Source organism: Eutrigla gurnardus (assembly GCF_963514095.1).
Source record: "Eutrigla gurnardus genome assembly, chromosome: 23".
Classification (NCBI taxonomy): domain Eukaryota; kingdom Metazoa; phylum Chordata; class Actinopteri; order Perciformes; family Triglidae; genus Eutrigla; species Eutrigla gurnardus.
Genome location: NC_139934.1, coordinates 16,719,119 through 16,741,398, shown reverse-complemented (window position 1 = coordinate 16,741,398; position 22,280 = coordinate 16,719,119).

The following is a 22,280-nucleotide window of genomic DNA, read 5'->3' as shown; positions in this document are numbered from 1 at the left end:
ACACACACACACACACACACACACACACACAGTCACACACATGCAGCACGTATCGGCTTTCACCTGGGCCCCCGACTGCACTTTGCTGTTCTTACTGTTGTTGGAAGCCGACTGAAGCCAGCGGGGTCCTAATGAGGAACCAATAGCTTGCAGTAGCTATTACAGATGTTAATGTAATTCAAATATGATTAGCCACTTGATCTTAATTGAGGGAGCCGTACGTGTGGCGTAGAGACGGGACGAGCAGCAGAGACTCCGAGAGAGAGAGAGAGGGGAGGGTCGGGGTGAGCAGAGGATAGGGAGGAAAATGGAAGGAAGACAAAGAGACAGTGTAGGACACAGCTGATGATTAGTGAGTATGAGGAGGTGAGAATTTGATGACACTGTATTTCTATTAAACAGGATTCTCTCTTTTCTGTGTGTGTGTGTGTGTGTGTGTGTGTGGGCGCCCTTCACGGTGGCACCGTGATCTGGCTGACCCAAATGACTGGGATATTATTGGGAGAGCGAGAGAGGGAGACCTCTGTTGAATACTGATGGCGCTCGGCACAAAGCCGCCTCCTGGCCTCATTAACCTGCCGAAGACGCCCTTTGTTTTCCTCTGCAACGCCCCCAACACTTCCTACATCCTGTCCGAGGGGGCTTCCGAAGTCACGCAGAGACGAGGCCGCCTCCGAGAAGCTGGGGAGGGTAGTTTGTCTCCCTTCTTAGTGCTACACTTTGTCACAGGAAAAGGAGGACAAGAGGGAACATTTTTAAAAGAGGGTTTAAACGTGTTGAAAAGTCACAGTTGGAAAAGTCGTCTCCTTTGTGATGAAGGAGAAAGCAAAATACAATAGAAAAACAAAATCTGGATCACACCGTCTCCTGCACTAGCAACGAGTAAAGAAGAAAGAGAGGAGGTGGAGGCGAGGAGGTGGAGCGAAAGCATGAGAACAAGGTAGAGCAAAAGTAGGACGAGAGGTTTGTGCTTTTTCATCTGCTTTGACACAGCACGTTGTTGTTTTATCAGTCGACATGCACGCAGTGTGATGCCCGTGTGTGTGTGTGTGTGTGTGTGTGTGTGTGTGTGGGAGATTTCAATTTCATCTTTAATGGAAACAGCAAATAGGGGAAGAAATAAAATGCGAAGGAGAAGAGCAAAGTTTCCCAGCAGAGGCCCAGTCAGAATGGATGATGAGGGGGACGCGAAGTAAACATTGTGTTGTTCACTAAACAAGGCGGGGACGAGGATACGGGGGGAACCGAGGTGAGCTGGAGGTGGGGGGGGGGGGGGGGGGGGGGTCTGCTGTGAATAATGGGAGGAAAATGGAGAGAGAGGGAGTGATAGCAGGACGGGGATCAGTCATGGTGTGTCTTCTAGTCGGAGTCGTCACTTCTACTGTGGAAGGGAGCAGTCGTGGAGTCAGAAATCATCAGGAGCAGGAACAGATTAGATACAGGCTATTGGTTCTGATGAGGCCTCGTATAGATCAGTGATGGCTCAGTAGGGATGGAGGAAGAGAGAGCAGAAGGAAGGCGCTGGCTTTCAGTGCTGGTAGCACTTTCCCTAGCAGAATAGTCTCCCTGTATGCATAAGGAAATCATATCGTATGATATTCTACAGAAACAGCCTCTGATACAGTCTAAACTGCACCGTTGAGTAGGCGTGTCTGATATCAGGGTATATCATACCCGCTTGCCTGATCAGTACTGCACATGTACAACTAGTCTTTCACAACGCAGGTGGAATTTATAATGCTACAATGTGAACAATCAACCCGTGTTGAATAAATCTGAATCTATGTCAATGGTTAACAAGGACGTTTGTGAGCAGTTCCTCAACTCGGTCTACAGGTTAATTCGCGTCTATTGACTGTATGAACCCATTGAGCTGTTCAGACAGGAGTCACCATGGCGATCTCTGTGTGGCGCCGGGCCTACGGCGCCCTGCAACACAGCTGCACACACACACATACGACGGCCCGGTCACAGACGAAACCAGTATTGAAAACATTTGAAATCAGAATCGATGAGTCATCTGATCAGCCTTTAGAGAGACCACCTATCAAACTACTTAGAATGAATATCAGCTGATCGACGGCAACCTCCGCACCGTAACCTGATCAAAATGCAGCAAGAGAAAAGAACATAAAAGACAATTACATTTCTGTATCTATAGCTTATGTCATGTCAATGACACCCCAACTATAAATTATCAGCTTTTTAAGGCAACAGATACACGTGAGCATGAGCTCAGCTGTCCGTCACTATAGATACAACCTCCGGTGGCGTCTGTTGGTCACTACACCACATCACATCAATCCAGCATCATAGGAGCAGCAGCGTCTGAATACGACAGTGTTTGAAATCATACCGGGCTTTCTAAATAACGTTGTAAAGTCTAATCAGAACGTTTCTTCTTCCTAGAAAATTAACATTTCTGCCTTTTGTTGTTAATCCTCTTGACAGCAATATGAAAGGAAAAGGAGAGCGGGAGGAGATAAAGGAAGGAGGGAGAGCTGGAGGTGGAGGGAGAAGCCTCAGCTGGCTGATCTGCCATGCAGAGGACGTGACCACCCACCGGGCCAGGCAGGGCTGAGGCCTTGCATCATGTCAGACATGCAGATAGACACCCAGCTGAGTCATCTGGTCTTCAGGGGACGTCCAGATGGACAGATACAAATGTGCAAGTGCACACGCACACACTCACACTCACACACACCCACACAAGCACACGTTGACATGTGCAGAACATAAAGCAGCTTGGTTGCTCCCCCTCATGAAAGATTAGAAACATTTATGTGTGATCTGTGTGTGTGTATGTGCCAGAGAAATGCCAACACACTCACACGCACACACACACACACACACACATACACACACACACGAGCCGGGCTACTTTTAATGAAGGCTTTTCAGATTGTTCTTTAATTCATTTAATGTCACCTTTGCAACGCATAATGTAAATTTAATGTGTTGAAATGCAATTAATATGTGAGCTCCATCTCATCGCTGCAGGTTGGACTGGTTTAACATTCTGGCAAAGCAACACAGGATGGAAATCAGTCAATTCTGCTTTTTATTCTCATGTTGATTAATGTGGTCCTGTTGTTGACAAATTGGTATTAATGTAAATACAAAAAGCAAAACATGCCCTTTCATCGTATGTACAAACGCCTTTAGGGAGAATATAGAAATGCACAAACCAAACTAAATGAGAGGCGTCCCTTAATCATTTGACGAATATGAAAACAATCCCAACTAAACCCCTGAAGGAGATGACGGACCGACGTGCTCTCCTTTACCGTCATTGGAACACAAGGTGGAAATCCTCTTTTGGAATGAGGCTGTTCGTCCTTCCTGAAAAGTCCCAGAGAAGAAGTTGGTCATTAGCATTCAAACTCCGACCTTCAACGAGCGAGACCGAGAGGGAGAGAGAGAGAGTGCAGCGGTGGTGGAGCGAGTTAATGAAGAGAGGAGCCGTCGTTAGTGAGAACAAAGTCATGAATCAGAAGAATAAGTAATAAATAATGAGGTTAAGTTCTAAAGCACAAATAAACACACCACCACCAGAGGTCTGTACAAGGAAGCAGGGTTTGGGCTTAGCAAGGTAAGTTAAGCGTTAGCTCTGGGTTTTCCGTCCTACGACGCTGGTTCACTTCTTACCGGGGTAGATCGCCATGGTAACTTATGCTGCAGAGCTAAGCTGCTCCGGAGCAGGTTATGTTCCTGATAAGAGATCAACGTGGAGAAAAGCACTGCCTGCTGACCAATCAGCTCTCTTGGAAAATGGCATCAGCATTTGTAAAGAAAGAAAGCTTGGTGTGCGGATCGTGGATCGGGTCTTTTAGGTGAACTATTCAGAGACCTGCAAAACCCCTTGTCTTTCCCTGACGATGCATTCACACGGTCGGTGAGGTTTTGCCAGCTGTCCTTCCTGCATTTGGCAGATGAAACGGTTGCTTTTTGCCTGCATTATATGTTTAACTTCTTCGTATCTCTGTAAGATTATGGTTCGCTCCTCGTACGTGAAATACGCCGCTCCGCTGCCGTAGACTGATCCATGTATGTGATTGGTCAAATGCTGCAAACCCCGCCTCTTTCATGTGCACGCGCTCATAGCTGGACAGGTAAACCCTGGGTTGAGTTAACGAGTTGATAACCAGCTTCGTGTGACCGCTTATCTCCGATTGCCTTTGTTAGGGTTACTTAAGCTGGATAACTGAAGATACCTGGTAGGTTCAACTGACTGAGGAGTACAGGCCTCTGGTGAGGTGTGTAAAAGTACCTGTCTGCTCTCTGGGTCTGGGGGGGTCTGTGAGCCTTGACCTGAGAATGAGACGGCCAGCTGATTGGCTGCTGGTTAACACTCTGTGCTAACAGATAGAGGCAGAGGGCAGGTCTCTGCAGATACACACACCACCACAAACCTCTGGTGGGTTTAGGTGGATTCACACTGGACCCTGAAGCTCCACAATCCCGGTGAAGCGCTGCAGCGTCCTTTTGGTGCCCGTGTAATCCCATTTGGGTTTTTCAAACAGGGGTTGGCTCACGTTCTTCTTTTAATTTCGGGGTCTATTTTCTCTGCGTGCCGCAAATGAATCCGGCAAGGAACTGCACTGATAATATCTAACAAACGATATGATATCATACTATAAATAATGTATATTTGATACAAAGGGTGATTAATGATAATATATATGCATCCCACACTATTAGCTTCCCTCCTCTCTCTCCCTGCTGTTGCTCCAGTTCCCTCCATTTACCTTCACATGATCACATTTGAAAGTCCATCCACCGTACCCCAGTGTCAGGTCTGTGCTTGTGTTTTATAACATTATTATATTATCACATTTATTCCATGTCAGCTGTGTGAACACAAACACACACACAGTCATAGTCACACACACACACACACACACACACACACACACACACACACACACACACAGACACACACACACAGGCAGAGAGAGACAGACAGATTATCTCTACAGGAGAGAGCAGAGGAGCAGAAGCTCTTGTTAAGCGGTGCAGAGAAATAAGCGACCCGCTAGCGGGGCTTCGTGGAGCTTCTGAGTCCAGTGTCAACCAGCATTAAACGGGCGGATCGGGGGATTATTTAGCACAAAATTGTTGCATATTATATCTTTAAAATACCAAGGTGCATTTAAGCTGCTCTGGAGGACCTTGGTGGCCAAATATCTTCCGATGACACAGTGGGCCCAAGTTTCATGGCGCAGTGCAGGGCGGCGCAGGGTGGCGGAGCCGGCGTAATGCAAGTTTCGACCCGCGCAGCCTTGCGCACGATCAGTTTGGCAGTTTGGTGGATCGCCTGCGCCAAGATGGGTGTGGCGGCGCAGCAGGGGGAGGCGTCACAGATTCAGCTTGGCGTAGCGGAAGTTTCGTGGCAAAAAGCCTCGCTGAGACTGCGCTGAAAGCTCGCCAGCTCCAACCGGGTCTACTTTTGGCGCAAGGCGCAAATAAAGCCCATTCATTCAAGGCGAATTACAGCTGGCGGAGTGGAAGTTTAGCGGACCGGCGCACAGTGTGCACACGTCACCGAGACCTCACAGGCAGGTTTCCACAGTTCCAGGCACATTTAAATGCAATAAATAATCACAACAAACACTATTTAATGCAACTAATTGAATCAACACGTGAATTTATATCTATATAGATTGTGCCGTCACATCTGACGTCAGGTCAAAGGCAGGTTGCACGCGTAACGGAAACTCAGCCTCTCGGACCAAAACATCTCCCTCTCTCTCTCCTGTTTTTCATATCTATCCACTGCTAATAAAATGCATCTATGCCTGAAAAAATCAGCAGTAGTTCCTGGTCTCGCGCCTCGGCAGCCTGTTGTCAGTGGAAACGCGCAACTTTGCCGCGAGCTGGAACTGGAGTTGAAGCTGGTCTGAGCGGCACACGAGGCCGGTGTCCCGCCGTTCTGGTGTTGGACGGGGAATCTGGTGCAGCGCAGATGATGAAGACAGTGATGATGATGATGATGAATGATTAGAGACTGTTTTTTCTAATACACACCGTACGATGATTTCCACTGACGTCGGAGTTCTGATCCCTCAGAGTGCACTGCACGGATTTAATCATCTCACTTCAGAGGAGGTCAAAACGTCCTTCGAAAACGTGTTCCCGATGAACACGAAGGTGAGACGCCGTTATGTTTATGAAACAAATTCTTAGGTCACATCTTTCTTTCCATTAAAGAGCAAATTAGTAATTTCCCTCCCTGCATCCCTGCTCAATTATTACGACGAGCAGCTCAAAGTATGACGGGCATTTTAATGTGCACTCTGTCGGTGGTATAAAATAGTGGTGGGAGGCGCCGGCTCTCACTAACTGTGGGTTGTTGAGAATACATCATGGTGATGCTAACAGATAAAGTAGTCAATATTCACTATTGTTGAACAAACTTGCATGCCTGTGCATATGTATTAATCACTGAGCTGCTCACATCTTCCTCCACTCAAACCATATTCATATTTACCAGGAGAGCGATCTGTTCATGGATGACCAGACACTGTCTTGGCCAGATCTCCCTGGAGAGTCTCCAAGATCCACCAGTGCCTGGCAAGGGGGCTCTCGCTGGGACTGGACCACCATGTCCTGCCTCTATCAGGCACCTCAGCTTTATTTAAATCCCACAGTGACACTTTACATTCATATTAAATACTCCCAGAAAGGGTTTTTACCCTTTTGTTTGAAAATACCAGTTTATGTTGGTCTCTCTAAACGAAGCAGATGCCGATCAGCTGCTCAGCATCACCTTCTCCTTATAGCTACAGTTCAGCTGATTAACACCAAAACAACAATAATAAATGGCATGGATTATACAAGATTAGAGATGACTTTACAGCGTGTAGTGCAACGATGATGGAAAAGTGTCATCACTGAGTCTTCCTGTTGAACACTGAACACACATTGAAATAAATAGGAAAATGAAAACAATCTTAATATACACCGTTCTAGGTACAGCAGCTACAACCAAGGAAGTCCAACAGCAATACAAGAAATCCTTTGAGGGTTAAAATGTTGAAACTGTGTTAAGCGTTGCGGTGTGGGAGGAGGATGTAGTGTGTGTTGTGTTGTGTTGTGTTGTACCGACAGGTTGTTGTCTATTATCAGAGACAGACAACAAATTAATTTGTCAAAAAACAATCACCTGCTGTATGAGAGTTTATTGATGGACATTTAAATAACCTCCATAATAAACACAACCACCTGTACTATCCTGCAGTTAAGTCTGATGAGTGTCGCCGTCTCGCCGATGATGGTGGAGTTTTATCGACGTGAAGCCCACAGTGCTGAGTCGGGTGTTTCTGTGTGGACACAGGGCGTTTACATACGCAGGTCTGACAAATCCACACGGTGATAATGCACACGGGCACTGTCGTACAGTATGCGTATGTGGGCGCGGGGCCCAGCTGCATGTTTGCACCGTATAGATTCCAGGAAGGTCACCAGGACGGCGGTCTTTGCTTTCGCCTCCCTGTCGCCTCGTTGTCCGACTCATCATCCCTTCTTTGCTTTGCACCACTAACTCTCATCTCTCTCTGAAGCATCAAGGTGATGTTCGGGGTTGGGAAGCTCTCTAACGGCTCACTCAACACTTTGTAACGTTCTGAAACTCAAAGCCCGTCCACGTGTCACACATGCTTCATTCATGTCAGCTGACTCTGCATACAAACCTTGAGTGTTCTTACTGCATTCATATCTCTATATCACTCTCAGCCTTTTCAGTCCTCCACTGCAGGGAGAGATGCTCAGCAGGAAACACTGAATGGACGACGTTTCAAAGTTGACTTGCACCCAGGGACGTCACTAGGATTTGAAGACAGAGGGGGGCTTTGCCCCCCGGGAGAAGCATACAGAATCGTTGCACTTGCATCTTTGTAGTACTGTATTAGAACAACAACCAGTGAAGAAGTCCAGCTAGTAACAAGTTAAAAGCAACAGAAAGTCTTCTTCCATTCTCCTCTGTTGAACAAGATTTACTGTCATGTTAACTTTTAGACACATTAAAGCCGCATGCTTAGAACCTGATCATGTAAATGTGTCTTAAAGTGATAGCGTATCTTATTCCTCTCCATTAGAGAAGCTGCAGGTCTAAAGAATGGACTTTAATTACACCAGTTACTGTCCTGTAGGTTCAATCACAGTATGATTCTGTCATAAAGTATACAGTAGAATAAACCAAGACTGGTTTGAAAGGTCACAGTGAAATCTGACAACATAAATATGAACTTTACCCAAATAACTGTATTTATTCTGTATTTATTCCAGCAAAATGAGGATACAGTGTCTGTAAAAAAATCCAAAACAAAAAGATAAATAGGCTTTACAGAAATGCTTCTTTCTAAAGTATATTCTTGCTACAAACTATGATGCTATAATACTAAAACTCTATGTATACCCGTTCATCACCATGAGATTATTCTGAAAATAAAGACTAAAAAATAAATAAATACATTTAAAAAAATAATAAATAAATAAAACGCCAAATTATTTGTCGGGGCTTGGGAACAATTTAGAGTAGCTCCAGCCCCCTAAGATAGGCCGAACAACGTCCCTGCTTGCACTTTTTCATTTTGACAAACAGCACGCTGCAATGTTACATTTAAAAGCTTGCTAGCTTGTATTTATTATCAGCAATACACATAATTTACTCTATGTGCACTGCACACCACCACTCATGCTGCTTTTATTACCTTAATTAACACACATACTTCCAAATCATCCTGATTTCCCTTCTTAATATTTGACTCTCTCTTATGTGTGCCATTTCTGGGTTTCTAGGTGATCCAAAGCAGCCCAGGATGAAGTGGTCTTCAGAGGCTGCCTGCCCTCACTTAATAAGACCATCTTGCCTCAGAGACCACCATTACTCACTGGTTTTATTGGCAGAAATCAGCGGAAAAGTGAGATAAGCTCCATGAGTTCACACATGAGCAGGCAAACACTGTATCATGTTATTAGTAACTGTTGTTAATCTATTGATAATTGTTTTTATTGGTTGAGTATATTTTGGATCATTTTAACAAAATGAACCAGGCTGCAGATACTGGACTCGTCCTCCACGTTCAGACAAAAGCAGCCTGCGTTTGTTGGCTGAGACCTCGCTGGCCTCTCATGACATATTTAGTTTAGGAATGCAAACTCTGCCGAGGTTTAGGATGAGGCCAACTCCTCTGCCTTCCCTGTTTCTGCTCCTCGCTACGAGCTGGGAAACAACATGTTCAATGTTTTCTAACTTTCCCCCCAAAGGAGAGGAAAGAACCTGTGATTTGTTCATGAGTGCAGGCTGTACTACCTGTATATGCAGCATGGGTGTGATGGAGAGAAGACTTGATGATCCCCGTCTCCTCCGTCCTGCAGCTGAACGGCATCGGCTGTCATCTCTGTAGCCGTTGCAGGCTTTCATCTCGCCTGGTCTGGAGGATGAAACGGGGCCGGGGTGACAACGGGGACAGAAGGGTACAAAGTGGAAACATAGACCAAAAGATACACATGACCGTGCCAACAGAACTTAAATGCAATGCTTCTCATTCACTTGGCTTTTTAAAGAGGTGAAGAGTGCAAACCACCAGCTCACGTTGCCCATCATAAAACCTTATTTTATGAAATTAATAAAGTTGTTCTGATACCTAGGACGCGTATAAGGGCCGCTGTAGCAAAAAAAAAAAACGAGCCGAGGGGGGCAATACTCTGAGAAAGAAACTTGCAAATTTGCAAGTTTATAAAGTAACAAATTTGCAATACACAACGTGTGACAAAGCCTCGTTAAGGTCCTTAAGGTGATGTAAACAAGTTGCTAGACCTGATGTTTGTTATTGCTATGACAACAAGCGAAAGCTACAGCTAGCATCTTAGCCCAACCACCCGATCAATAAACACCCATAAGATGACAATTTGAACTCATATAATAGTAAAACCAACAATAACCACCAACAGCTGTCATCCTAAGGACCTTGCGTTGTCACATGTTGTTATGTATTAATAAGAAAAATAAAAATGAATACATACATTGGAATGCCTACATTCATGGGGAAGTTAGCCAGCATAGATGCCGGTTGTTAGCATCGTAATAAATGAGCAAATCTGCAACTTTGTTTCCCTGAATATTGCCACCCTCTCTCGGCTCCGTTTTATTTATTTTTTAATACAGTGGCGCTTCCTTTATGATACTGATTCCGGTCCCTAAACTTGAACATTGGCTGATACATAGTAACGATCCAATATCAATATGTTCATAACAAATCAATCAATCAATCTACCTGGCAAACATTTCACCATCCGCAAACAGGTTGTACACATGTGCAGCTCTCAGCAGATGAGAAGGAAGATAAATCAAACAAACACTGCATTCAAAACCAATTATGGAAGCTAAACATCTGACTGTTCTCATCTCTGTAGAGAGCAGCAGGGATCAGCTACGAGTCACATGGGATGATGTCGTTCCCTGTGAACGAGAGACAAACGATACGATAATGTGATATTGGCTCTCTTAAACGAAATTCATTTCACAGCAAACTATTGAACAAGTGAATGACTTGGAACATTTGAAAGAAGCGTATTTCATTAAGGCAGAGCAGTGTGTCTGTTATTAGTACCTGCAGCATGGTGGTACAGCCAGACACATCCGAAGCCTCGGTGAGAGTTGATAGGTGGATGAAGAGATCAGAAGAGAAAGTGTCATTTAGAAAGGGGTAACGCTCAGGTTTTTAAGATGAAGGGGATAAAGAGGAAGGATCAATGGAAGGGGAAACGACTGGCTTGGGTCAGAGGTCACTGAGGGAATATCTGGGAGGGAACGAGGAGAAGTGACTGGAGAGACTGAAAATGAGATCTGGCCTCATGAATATTTCTGACTAAATCTTCACACACATTTTGTACATAAACTTGATTTACACTGTTTTTTAACCTGCTGTCTTCAAGTCACCAAATAAAGCGAGTCACGATTTCACCTCTATTCATATTCAGTCACATTCATTTGCTATTTGACACAAACGTGTATAATGCAAACACACGCCTAAGGGGATAAGCACAAACGCAATATGAATATTTGATAACAGCAGAGGTAGAAGGAATACTGATGTTCTAATCACATAGAAACACTCTTACCTTTCTTAACTTTTACATCATTTTAAGTCAAGTACTTTTAACTAAGTAAGGGTGGAATATATCTTGTATCTTATATCTCAAAGTACAAATGTACTTCTTATACATGTTGTACAATCTTACAGTAAGATACCATTCTGGGATGTCCATAGCAAGACTTGTTACGTTTAAAAACGCTAAACTCAAGCGTCAAACAGAAGAATGTGGATGGTGTGACAGAGGAACCAGAGGAACCAGGTGATTGAGGGAAGACAGGCTGGCGAATCCAGGAAAAAAAAGACCATCTCACTCCTGGAAGCAGGTGAAGCGGAACAGAGGAGGATGAAACGAACATAAGGGTGCAAACAGTGGAAAACGGACTTGGAAGGAATACTACGAAGACCAAGAGTCGTTGTCCTGACGACTAGTTTCACAGAATACCGGATGAGGAACTGGAGCGTAAGTAGGGGGTCCAACTGATACATCACATCGGTTGGACTGGGGTAGAGGAGCAGTCCAACGATGTGATATAATCTCAGTTGCAAGATATTTCGCTGTTTTGCAAACTCTTCTTCTGGCAATAATCATTTACAATGATACAGAAAATATAAAACAATAAGACAATCTCAGAAAGAAATCTGTAGGGCATCTGAATTTCACAAACTGTTAATGCTTCACTGTACAGTATTTACACCCATAGTGGAAGAGAGTAAAGGACGAGGTGGACAGAGCTAAAGGATGGAGAGAAGGTGGGTCAGAAGGGCTGTTAAACCAGAACCTCACTGGCAGGAAAAGCTGCTCCTGAACTCAACATTACACTCAGTGCCTCGGTGTTCAAATAGTCTGTTAGAAATGAAACAAAACATAAAGAATGGTCGGGAACAAAAAATGCAGGGGTAAGAGAACTCGGGGGAGTGATGAAGTGGGGGAAGAGAAAGTGCTCGAGGATTACAGTGAATGATTGGTCAAATATGTCTTCTACAGATTCCAATAATGCTGCCTATTATTCAAATATCCTCCTGCTTGTTTTTCTAGTTGTTGTTATCATCCCCCAGAAATGATTGTGTAAAGCTATCATAAAACAAACAGCAGTTTCTCCTTTTAGATTCTGAAAAAAAAACCTTAACATGTCCCCAAGTGATTCGAGGAGAAATGGTATTGACAGTTACGAGCCGGGTTTACACCAAGCTTTGACATCAGCACATGAAAGCTAGTGGAGTGTTGGTTTGATTTTAACACCAGATTTAAAAAAAAAAGCTTTGTCTGGGAAAGCTGTCTCGATGTGACAATTGTTAACAAATATATTTGCCTGGTGAATTCAAGCTTTACTGAAATGTTACATCTTTACTTGCCTGATGAAGACCGTGTTGGTTAAAGGAATACTTCCCCGGTGGAAACATGAATCTGGATTGAAAGTAGTCTATGTAGTCGCAATGTAAAATAAATTTCAATTTTGATGCCTTCTTGACCGAGAAAAGTTAGACAGTGACTTTTTGGCGTATGTGGATAGAAGACAACTCCCATAATGCACAGCTCCACAGGCCACTCCCACAAGACCTTCGAAATCCCCTTCTTCCATATCAGTTTGAGTACCTTCTGCCATTATCGTTGCTTCTCAGCTTTCTCCACAGCGCCTGTTAGCGTAGCTTCCAGGCAAGATGGCGGATGTTGCTTTTAGTTTCTGCAAGTGAGGTCCCACCACTAGTCTGTAACAGGTCTGTAGTCTCAGTGGGTCCCACCACTAGTCTGTAACAGGTCTGTAGTCTCAGTGGGTCCCGCCACTAGTCTGTAACAGGTCTGTAGCCTCAGTGGGTCCCACCACTCGCTGTAATGGGTCTGTAGTTTCAGTGGGTCCCACCACTGGTATGTAATAGGTCTGTAGTCTCAGTGGGTCCCACCACTAGTCTGTAACAGGTCTGTAGTCTCAGTTTGTCCAACCACTCGCTGTAATAGGTCTGTAGTTTCAGTGGGTCCCACCACTGGTCTGTAATAGGTCTGTAGTCTCAGTGGGTCCCACCACTAGTCTGTAACAGGTCTGTAGACTCAGTGGGTCCCACCACTAGTCTGTAACAGGTCTGTAGCCTCAGTGGGTCCCACCACTCGCTGTAATAGGTCTGTAGTTTCAGTGGGTCCCACCACTGGTCTGTAATAGGTCTGTAGTCTCAGTGGGTCCCACCACTGGTCTGTAATAGGTCTGTAGTTCCAGTGGGTCCCACCACTGGTCTGTAATAGGTCTGTAGTCTCAGTGGGTCCCACCACTGGTCTGTAATAGGTCTGTAGTCTCAGTGGGTCCCACCACTGGTCTGTAATAGGTCTGTAGTCTCAGTGGGTCCCACCACTGGTCTGTAATAGGTCTGTAGTCTCAGTGGGTAGGTTGAAAACATGAGGAACTAGTGTTGTAGTCTCACCCCCTCTAACCAAAGCAGCCTCCAATGATGCAAAATGGCGATATTTACATCATCGGAGGCTCTTTTTCAGAATAGAAACACAGAGATCTCCGTCTCTGGGGAAATGAGAAAATGATGTAAGACCATTCAAAAATACTACCGGGTTTCTAACGACACAAAGCTTCATGCAAACGGGTGAAGTATCCCTTTAAAACAGCAAACAGTGATCGGGAGCTTGGATCCAGTGAGCAACATCATGTCTCCATTTGTTCTTCAAGTCGGTTTGATCCAGCACCCAACCGCCAGAACCTCCATCTGCACACTGCACTGTTGTGGGTAATGTAGTTCCCTGAGGAGAATAATGTCCTCCGAGTCATGTTCTCACCAGGCTGTCAGTCAGAGATCAGTGAGTAAGAGCTGAACCAGCTCGTGGCAATGAGGCACAAAGTGGACGTGTGGACGTGGACAAGCATCCACATCTACACCTACACTGATCTGATCCCTCACACACAACCACTTGCCCCATTGACATTAATATTAACCTCTATTGAATCAATGTGTTCAGCCTTGAGGCAGGACTCCTCAAATGAGTCTGCTTCATTTTTTCCCACCACAGAACGAAACAAAGTCAGATCTAAATTACAGCTCCCCATCTCTGACAACCTCATTGATTTTTGTGCCGACGATTCATGAGGTCTGTTCTTAAGCCAATCTTGTTGGGTGGAGATGAGCCTGTCCGGAGCACTGAATGCCCAGCAGAGTTAATGCGTTGTGATCCGTGCTGTACCACGTCTCGTTAATGCAAGTTACAGCCAGACAACATGCATAAGGCATGACTCGCATGTCAGTCCTTATTTACATCCAGCAGTGCTTCCTGTGATCTACGATCCCATCTCACTTTGTGAAGCATCGCCGTGCGGCGGAACGTCTGTGTTTGCATGTTTGCTGACAAGATATTTTTCATACCAGTCCACGTATGTGTGTGTGTTTGCCTGCGTATATTTGACAAGGACAAATGGCCGTTCTCCTCCCCTATCATGCTGCATACAAGGTGTTGCCCTGTCTGCATGGGATTCTCAATGTGACTCAGACCTTGGAAGTGCTACAAAGCTGCAGCATCACACAGGGAAGATAGATGACTTTGTTCAGCCCCCAAATATGAAATTCTTCCCTTTGTATATGTGTGCGTGTTTGTGTCTGAGAAAGAATAATATTGGTAGAACTCCCCCGTCTGAAGTAAATGTCAGAGCAAGATAAATACATTTTTCCACATGCCTTTATTGCCTATTGTTATTGTGCATTCTTTATGCAAAACTTCTCTGCTGCAAGGACTATGTGTATGATAATGTGCCAGCATGTCTGGCCTCATATCTACTTCAACACAACACTGCCCATGTTGTGCAAGCCTGGCCGTGTGTGTGTGTGTGTGTGTGTGTGTGAACTCCATCATGTCTGTCTATACAGTCTTTTTTTAAAACCTGGAAGCAAAAGTTTGCTGTTTTCCTGGACTCAAACTTTTTTTCTGGAAGAGAGACAGTCCAACTTTACTTTTCCATCTCTACTCATCTTGACATCTCCTGGATATTACGAAATATCTCATGAAATCATTCCCTTTCTTCGGTGGAAAAGGTAATTAACTGTTAAATGAGACTCATCATTTTTTTTTTATCATTTCCTTTCACATGCAAGGCCATGTGTCAAAGCTAATCAAGCTTCACGGTAAATCAAGGACACGTGGTTGGGTTTACAGTAACGGTGCTTATCTTAACTCTTCCAGAATCAATACAAATCATGGATTATTATGGGCGATTGCTCTATGGAGCGTGGTCTGTTGACAGATTTGTCCATCTTAAGGTCAAGTTCACAGTATTCTGCATTTTCCAAATGCAAAGTTACTCAAGTGAAGCAACAGGTTGATGGAAACTACTGCTTCGGAAAATGACTAGGTCCAAATACTGGAAATATGGAAGATATATTTATGATGGGTAGACAAAGCACAGCTGATAATGATACAAATGGAATTTAGAAAACAGCAGAGTAATAGAGGTTGATAGATGAAAAGAGTCCCTTTTTCAGTGCTTGTGCTGATACATCTGGATATCTGAATGCCTTCCAAACTACAAACAGTGAAATGGGACAAGCCAGTCCCTTTTTTGTGGGCTTCAACAAGCCATTTATGTTTGGCTCTCCTTCCTATGACACATGCAGGGTCTTAAGAATAGAGCATTCATGGCTTGAGAACAACATTGTAAATGCACACCATATTTTCATATCAAGAGCAGACTTGGCTTTTTCAGAGAGAGGATGAATACAGGTGCAGGCCCGATCTCAATGCTCACCACTCACAGACTTTGATGCGTATTCCTGTGAAGTCCCTGAGGGTTCAGGTTCGTCCCACTGTCAAATTGTCAGGTGCACGAGCACTCTTTCTCACACCTTTTGAGCCCTTCATGCCGACTTTCTGTAAGTCACATCGATGCAGATTTTGCCTTAATTCCCCACAGTTGTGATGTTAAACACAGGGCTTCCAGTGGAAGTCGGATGAATTCATAAAAACATGTAAACAAAGAGGACGGCACACGTGTGGCATATCAAACTTACACAGAAACATTAACATTAAAGATGTAATATGGAACATAAAACACTTAAAATCATTGGAATGTCATCATAGGCTACACACCTGGTTTATTCATCAACCATGTATTTTAATTTTGCCTATTGAAGCTGCTTTACCTAAAACAAGTAAATAAATGATTTAATAATTACGTCTCATCTGGGATGATAAGATCCTGGAAGAAGTTCAGCTCACGCTGTAAAAAACAAAGTGTATTCCTACCATTACAAGCCCTCACAGCCTCTCACACTGAACCATTTACCAGGGGACGTCAGTTAAGTCTGTGAGAGTTCAGGGTTTAGGGGGGACATTGGGATTGGGCCAGACTCATACAGACAGGGTTTTCTTTGGACTTTAGAACATGTCCACATTCATTATAGCAGCATGCTATACATAAACAACACATATATTGTTCCATTTCTGCAGGTTAACACATACGTATGTGTTTTTATCCCCTGGTCCAGCTGGAGGTTTCAGTTACCTCTGCTGGGGTCTAGGGGGCTCTCTGGTGCAGTGGCACGAGGATCCTGAAGATACGTGGTCCACTTTCTCTCTGAAGCTCTTCCAGTGCTCCTGGAGCTTAGACACAGTGAGGGAAAGAGCCAACTCATTAGATTCAGCTACAGACTTTGTTGGCTAAACCTCTTAACGTCTTCTTGGAGTGGCAGAAAAAAGACACACAATCCTTAATGACACTGGGGAAATGTTTTATCTGCATCATCCTGATTTTCTTGGACTGCACTCCAAACAGCTGGTAGAACCCTTGTTGTTGGCATCCGTCCGTGGCACGACTCAGCTATGTCATTCCTCAGAACAGTCAGAGTGTTTGGTTGAGTATAACCATTATAAACAGAAAATACACACGCACACACACACACACATACACACACACACACACACACACACACACACACACACACACACACAATGCAGTGTTTGCTGTAAAGTTTTTGCAGGCAGCGAGCAAGAAGTCATTTCAGAACACTGCTGAGCTGTTTGGAAGCGGTTCTGCTGGTGAGCCTCTGGGTGGTCCTCAAGCTCCAAGGCTCCGATAACTGCTGGATGAATTCCCATGATGCACTGCGATAAAACCAACGTGCATTTCGTTGTCCGCTGCTTCAGACGTCTAGAAACGCAGATGCGTCTCGGTGAGAGAGCGGAGATGTGACAAACGGAACAATCTCTCTCTTCAAACGTCCTTTAAGCCGTTCACCTTCAACCCCGCACAACAAAGCAGCGAGAAGGCAAAGTCAATGCAGAAGAACAAACAAACAGCAGCACTGGTGAAGAATAAACTGCTCTGCTGGAATATTTAAAACACCTTCCACTTTGAAAATAAAAAAAAACAACTTACTTCAATAGATTGTGCTGTTGTATTTGATACAAAACTTTAACGTAAAGCATACATAACCACCATGTGAGCAGATGGTGGATAAACAAAGTCCCTAAAAATGCCTTCAATTAAGAAACTTCATAATATCTATGTCCACTAATACCTCAAACAGTAATACAGGAACTAGAGGGTGATTGGTTGGCCAAGGGGCGGGGCATGTAGGTGTTTACTCTCTCTCTGCGAAGCTGGAGATCTACAAGGTGGAGATGGGTCCTGGTGTACGACATCAAGGGACATAATGATATATAGGATCATCTACAGGTGTGATTGGTCCCCTTTTAAGATGGCGAGACTAAACCTCCAGGCATCAGATAAAGTCTGGAGAGTCTAGAGTATAGAGGGGCATTTGAGTGCCAAATGACATGGAACTAATGGGACACTTAGGACAGGATTGCTCCGGAGCCCTGTGCTCTGTATACTGGGAATAATAACAGAGGGTTGAATTTACCGACTCAGCAGACTCCTGGTGGAGAACGGCCCTTACTGCAGCTAGGATTGTTCTCAGGCACTGGGATATGAAAGATACCATCCCATTTATGAACAGACCATTTTAAAGTTGAGCAATGGATAGGAGCTACATTGGAAAATAAGGGGCCCCTAAATTAATGTAACACAGCTGACTAGGGACACATTGACACTGTTGTGAGAGGATATGGCCTGCACTGTATGTCGTGTTTTTATTGTGACAAATATTTGATATCAAATGCTTACTGTGTATATATTTTTTTAAATTGTCTTTGTCTCTTGCCTGGTCTGGTATATTTAACTTTTTTCACATGTATTTCTGTTATTTCTGCAATACATAACCGCTGCTCAGACACAAAGCTCTGTTTATTCCTATTTAAATGCATCAGTAATCACTTTTGACCAGATGCAATGATTACATTATGTGTCACAATTACCCAGGTGGAATGTATTAGTTCTTAACATTTGTTTGGCGCTATTAGAGACAAGACATTTGCAAATGATTCCGACTTCAAGGCTGCAGCAACAAACGATACAAGGATCAATGTGCACAATCCAATACATTTAATATATAAATATAAATATATATAAATATATATATATATATATATATATATATATATATATATATATATATATATATATATATATATAATTTAATATAAAATGTAAAACCTAAGTAATCACACAGGTTATTTATTCGGTCTGTTCATCATTAGGCACATGTTGGAAGTAGAACACCATAAATAACTGGACAAAATCTTGAGATCCATTGAACAGCAACGTTTCTCTGATGTGTCAGAAACAGGACACATGTATGAAGTGGACCCGCTGTGTGAACTCTACAAGGATGAGGAGAGAACGAGGTTCTGGGAAGCACAAAGACTTCCAGCGCTGCATCTGTTCTGCTCCTCAAAGGCCTCGTTCTTCCAAGTGCTTCTCCTCTGTTTCCCAGCAGCCCCTGGCTCCTTTCCTCTCTGCATCTCCTCTCCGTTCTGCTGATCAGAAGGGAGATCATTACATAGGGATATCATCTCAAATACAACAAGAGCCCCTCATATCCGCTGTCTCACTCTCTGGTTTGAATTACTGCAGGCAGACCTTATCCAGACAGCATCAGGCCAACGTACATTCAACACGTTCTTCAGACTGTGTGAGCAGCGAGAATGTTCCCACTGAGATTCAACATGCTGCAGTCTCCCTCCCCAATGCTTCCTGTACAAATGTGTGTTTGAACAGCATGTATCACCCTCTCTCTCTCACTCTCTCTCGCTCGCTGTCTGCACTGCTGGACCTCATTCCTAGGGAGTCATTTTGCGCTCAAAATTCCAGATCCAAGCGCCAATCTCCGGATTTTATGGCTCATGGGGATAAGACGCAGCGTGCAGTATAAGCCTCTGTGAGGAATGTTGTTGCTGGTGAAGGAGGGTGACGTCTCTGAGCCGGTTCAGATCTATTTTGCAGATTCCCTCCGTCTCTCTCTCTCTCTCTCTCTCTCTCACGCTCTCTCTCTGTGTACCTAGAAACGCAGGGATCCACTGCCAGGCTTTTGACTCTGGGCTGCACACATCTTGACATTGGCTTGATGTTGGCCTGATCTTAAATCCTCTGGGAGGAGCGCGGTGGCAACCCCTGCCAATGAGTATTAAGTTTTCATTAGGCACGCTCAACCTGCCGCGGCTCCAGCTGCCCCCTGGCAACTCATCCCAAGGCTTGTATTATTGTTTTTGAAATGTAGGCCAATAGCAAGCCGCGCACAGAAGCTCAACAGTGTGTGTGTGTGTGTGTGTGCATGCATGTACCGTATCTGTTTGGATGTGTGTGTCATATCCAATAAACTTTCCGCTCTGATGGTTAATGCCTATTCCTCCCCGATGAACCATTAAATGAGTGCAGATGAAAAGACAAACATATTCACTAGCTCACACTTGAGCACACATGCTGGAGCTCACAGACACACACACACACACACACACTTCCCCCTCTGGTCATAACTGATTGCTGTGCAGAAAGTCAGCACGGCATCTATCTTTCCGTTTTATGACCTTTGTGGGGTCTGACATCAGAATCCCCCCAAACAGCCCATGCATCAGGACCTGGACCGCGGCCAGGCTGCCTCCACTGCTGCTCGGCTGCATTCCTTTCAAACACAGGCCCCCCGAAATTCAGGCGACAGAGCGATGACAGCCAAGCAGCCGGAGAAACACGGGAGGGTGTGGGTGAGTGACTGACTGAATGAAAGAGGTAATTAGACAAAAGGAGATGAAGAGACCACAATAGGAGCAGGAGAGAATGAAAAGACAGGTGGCGGAGACAGACATATGATGTGAAGTAGAGTAACGGAGGCCAAAGGAAAGCGTCCTCTATCCGAACTGTGTTACTGCAGAGATGAATCCATAACCCACATGGCGTTCAACGGCCGATGACTTGACCCGCATTCATCAGCTCTCCTACGTCTTTAGCTCTACAATCTGCTGGAATCGAATCTGCAGCCCTTTTACAATACCTGCACAGCCAACATGACAACTGAGAAGATAAATGCTTCATTTCATATGCTTAATGTATAATTCAGTGTGATAATTCAGTCCATGTATAACACACTTGGCTCCGATCATATGATGCCATTGTTTTTGTTGAGCACACTAAAACCAATATCCCTCATTAGACCATGTCTTCACTCTAAACTAGACTTAATCGAGTTGTCCAATTCTTTTATTGAACACATGCACCAACAAACACAGCTTCCTTTTGCTTTAAGCTACGCAAACACCACTGTTAGATTTGCAACCCTCAGACGTTTTGATTTTGTGACGGAAAGTGTGAGAAATTCTTCTGAACATTTAAGTTGCCATGGAAGGTTAACTTTGACCACTTTCATAAAAATGAAAGACATGAAAGACAGAGCTGTATCACTGTACACATGCCCACATTAGCTGGTGCTGGACTGTGATAAACCCTTGTAAATGTACACAGATTCATCTTCCTTGGACAACCTTGGCAATTCTTCTCATTTAGAAAGAAAATTGCATGCACGCACTTGTACTTCTATTTTTGTGAGGACTCTTATTAACGTAATAATAATAATAATAATACATTTCATTTGCTTTCAGGACACCCAAGGACACCTTAAAAAACATGAATAAAAACATAAATTACATAATGCATGCCCTAGCCCCTTGCCTCAACCATCACAGCTAAAACCCTGAAGGTCCGACGCACTGAAAGCCATAACTGACTCTCCACTCCTACACTGCAGGAATCAGATCTGAGATTATTTAATTTCAACCAGTGCAAAAGTAACTATAATTATTCATCAATTACTATTGTATTTCTTTAATACAATATCATCCTCTGGGGGGGAAATCCTTAGCTTCTTATACCTTTCTCCAATCCTGCAGCTGCTTTGGGTTCTCACTTGACACTCCAAAATCAATACAGTGAGAAAAGAGTCATCAGATTAAAACCAAATCTGGACCCTCAAACAGTCCTTTACTTTCCAGAAAAGTCTTCACTCTGAAGGTTCCAAACTCTGATCGGGCCACTGAGTGAGTCTTATTGGAGCAGGCAAGATTACCTCATAACTAAAACTGCTGAGACAGCAAGTGTGTGCCTGTGTCTCTTAACCTGTGTGTGTGTGTGTGTGTGTGTGTGTGTGTGTGTGTGTGTGTGCGTGTGTGTGTGTGTGTGCTGTTATTTTGCAAAAATGCCATGTAAGGTCTCTGAGCTGAGAGGAGAAAAACTGTTTAATGGTAAATGTTTGACAGACTGGGCGTTCTGACAAACCATTACAAAAATGAGCCTTTTTCTCTTTGTATCTTCAAACATATTCAACAAATGTTGATCGGATCACTCTTTAATTGAAGGAGAAATACCAGGCCGTGTTTGTTCATCCACTTGACCCTGGACTGTAGTTCCACTTGGGTTCTGAACATTCAAGGTAATGACCGTGATCTCGGTGTGTGCTGGCTCGCTCACAGAGAGACTCTCTCTCTCTACGTGGAGGTCTAATCTTCAGATGAGGGTGTTCGGAGCTCAGCTCGCCACTGTCACTGTGTCCTGTCTGACAACACTATTACCTTCGCATGATGGATGTCAGTGAATGTGGAGGTGAAGTTTGCTGTTGAAGTGTTTACTCAGGGCCTGCCAGCCGCTCTGCTGCTCTCCCATATTGCTTATTTTGTTCAAATCCCCTGGATGCTACATGTTTTCTAGGGGTGGGTATCAGCATGCAGTCTGCCAGTGTGCTTTGTGATCCCTCTAGGAGACGACAGACATTTCCAAATCATGTATATAAGCCAAGTCACTTTAATCTTATTTTGTA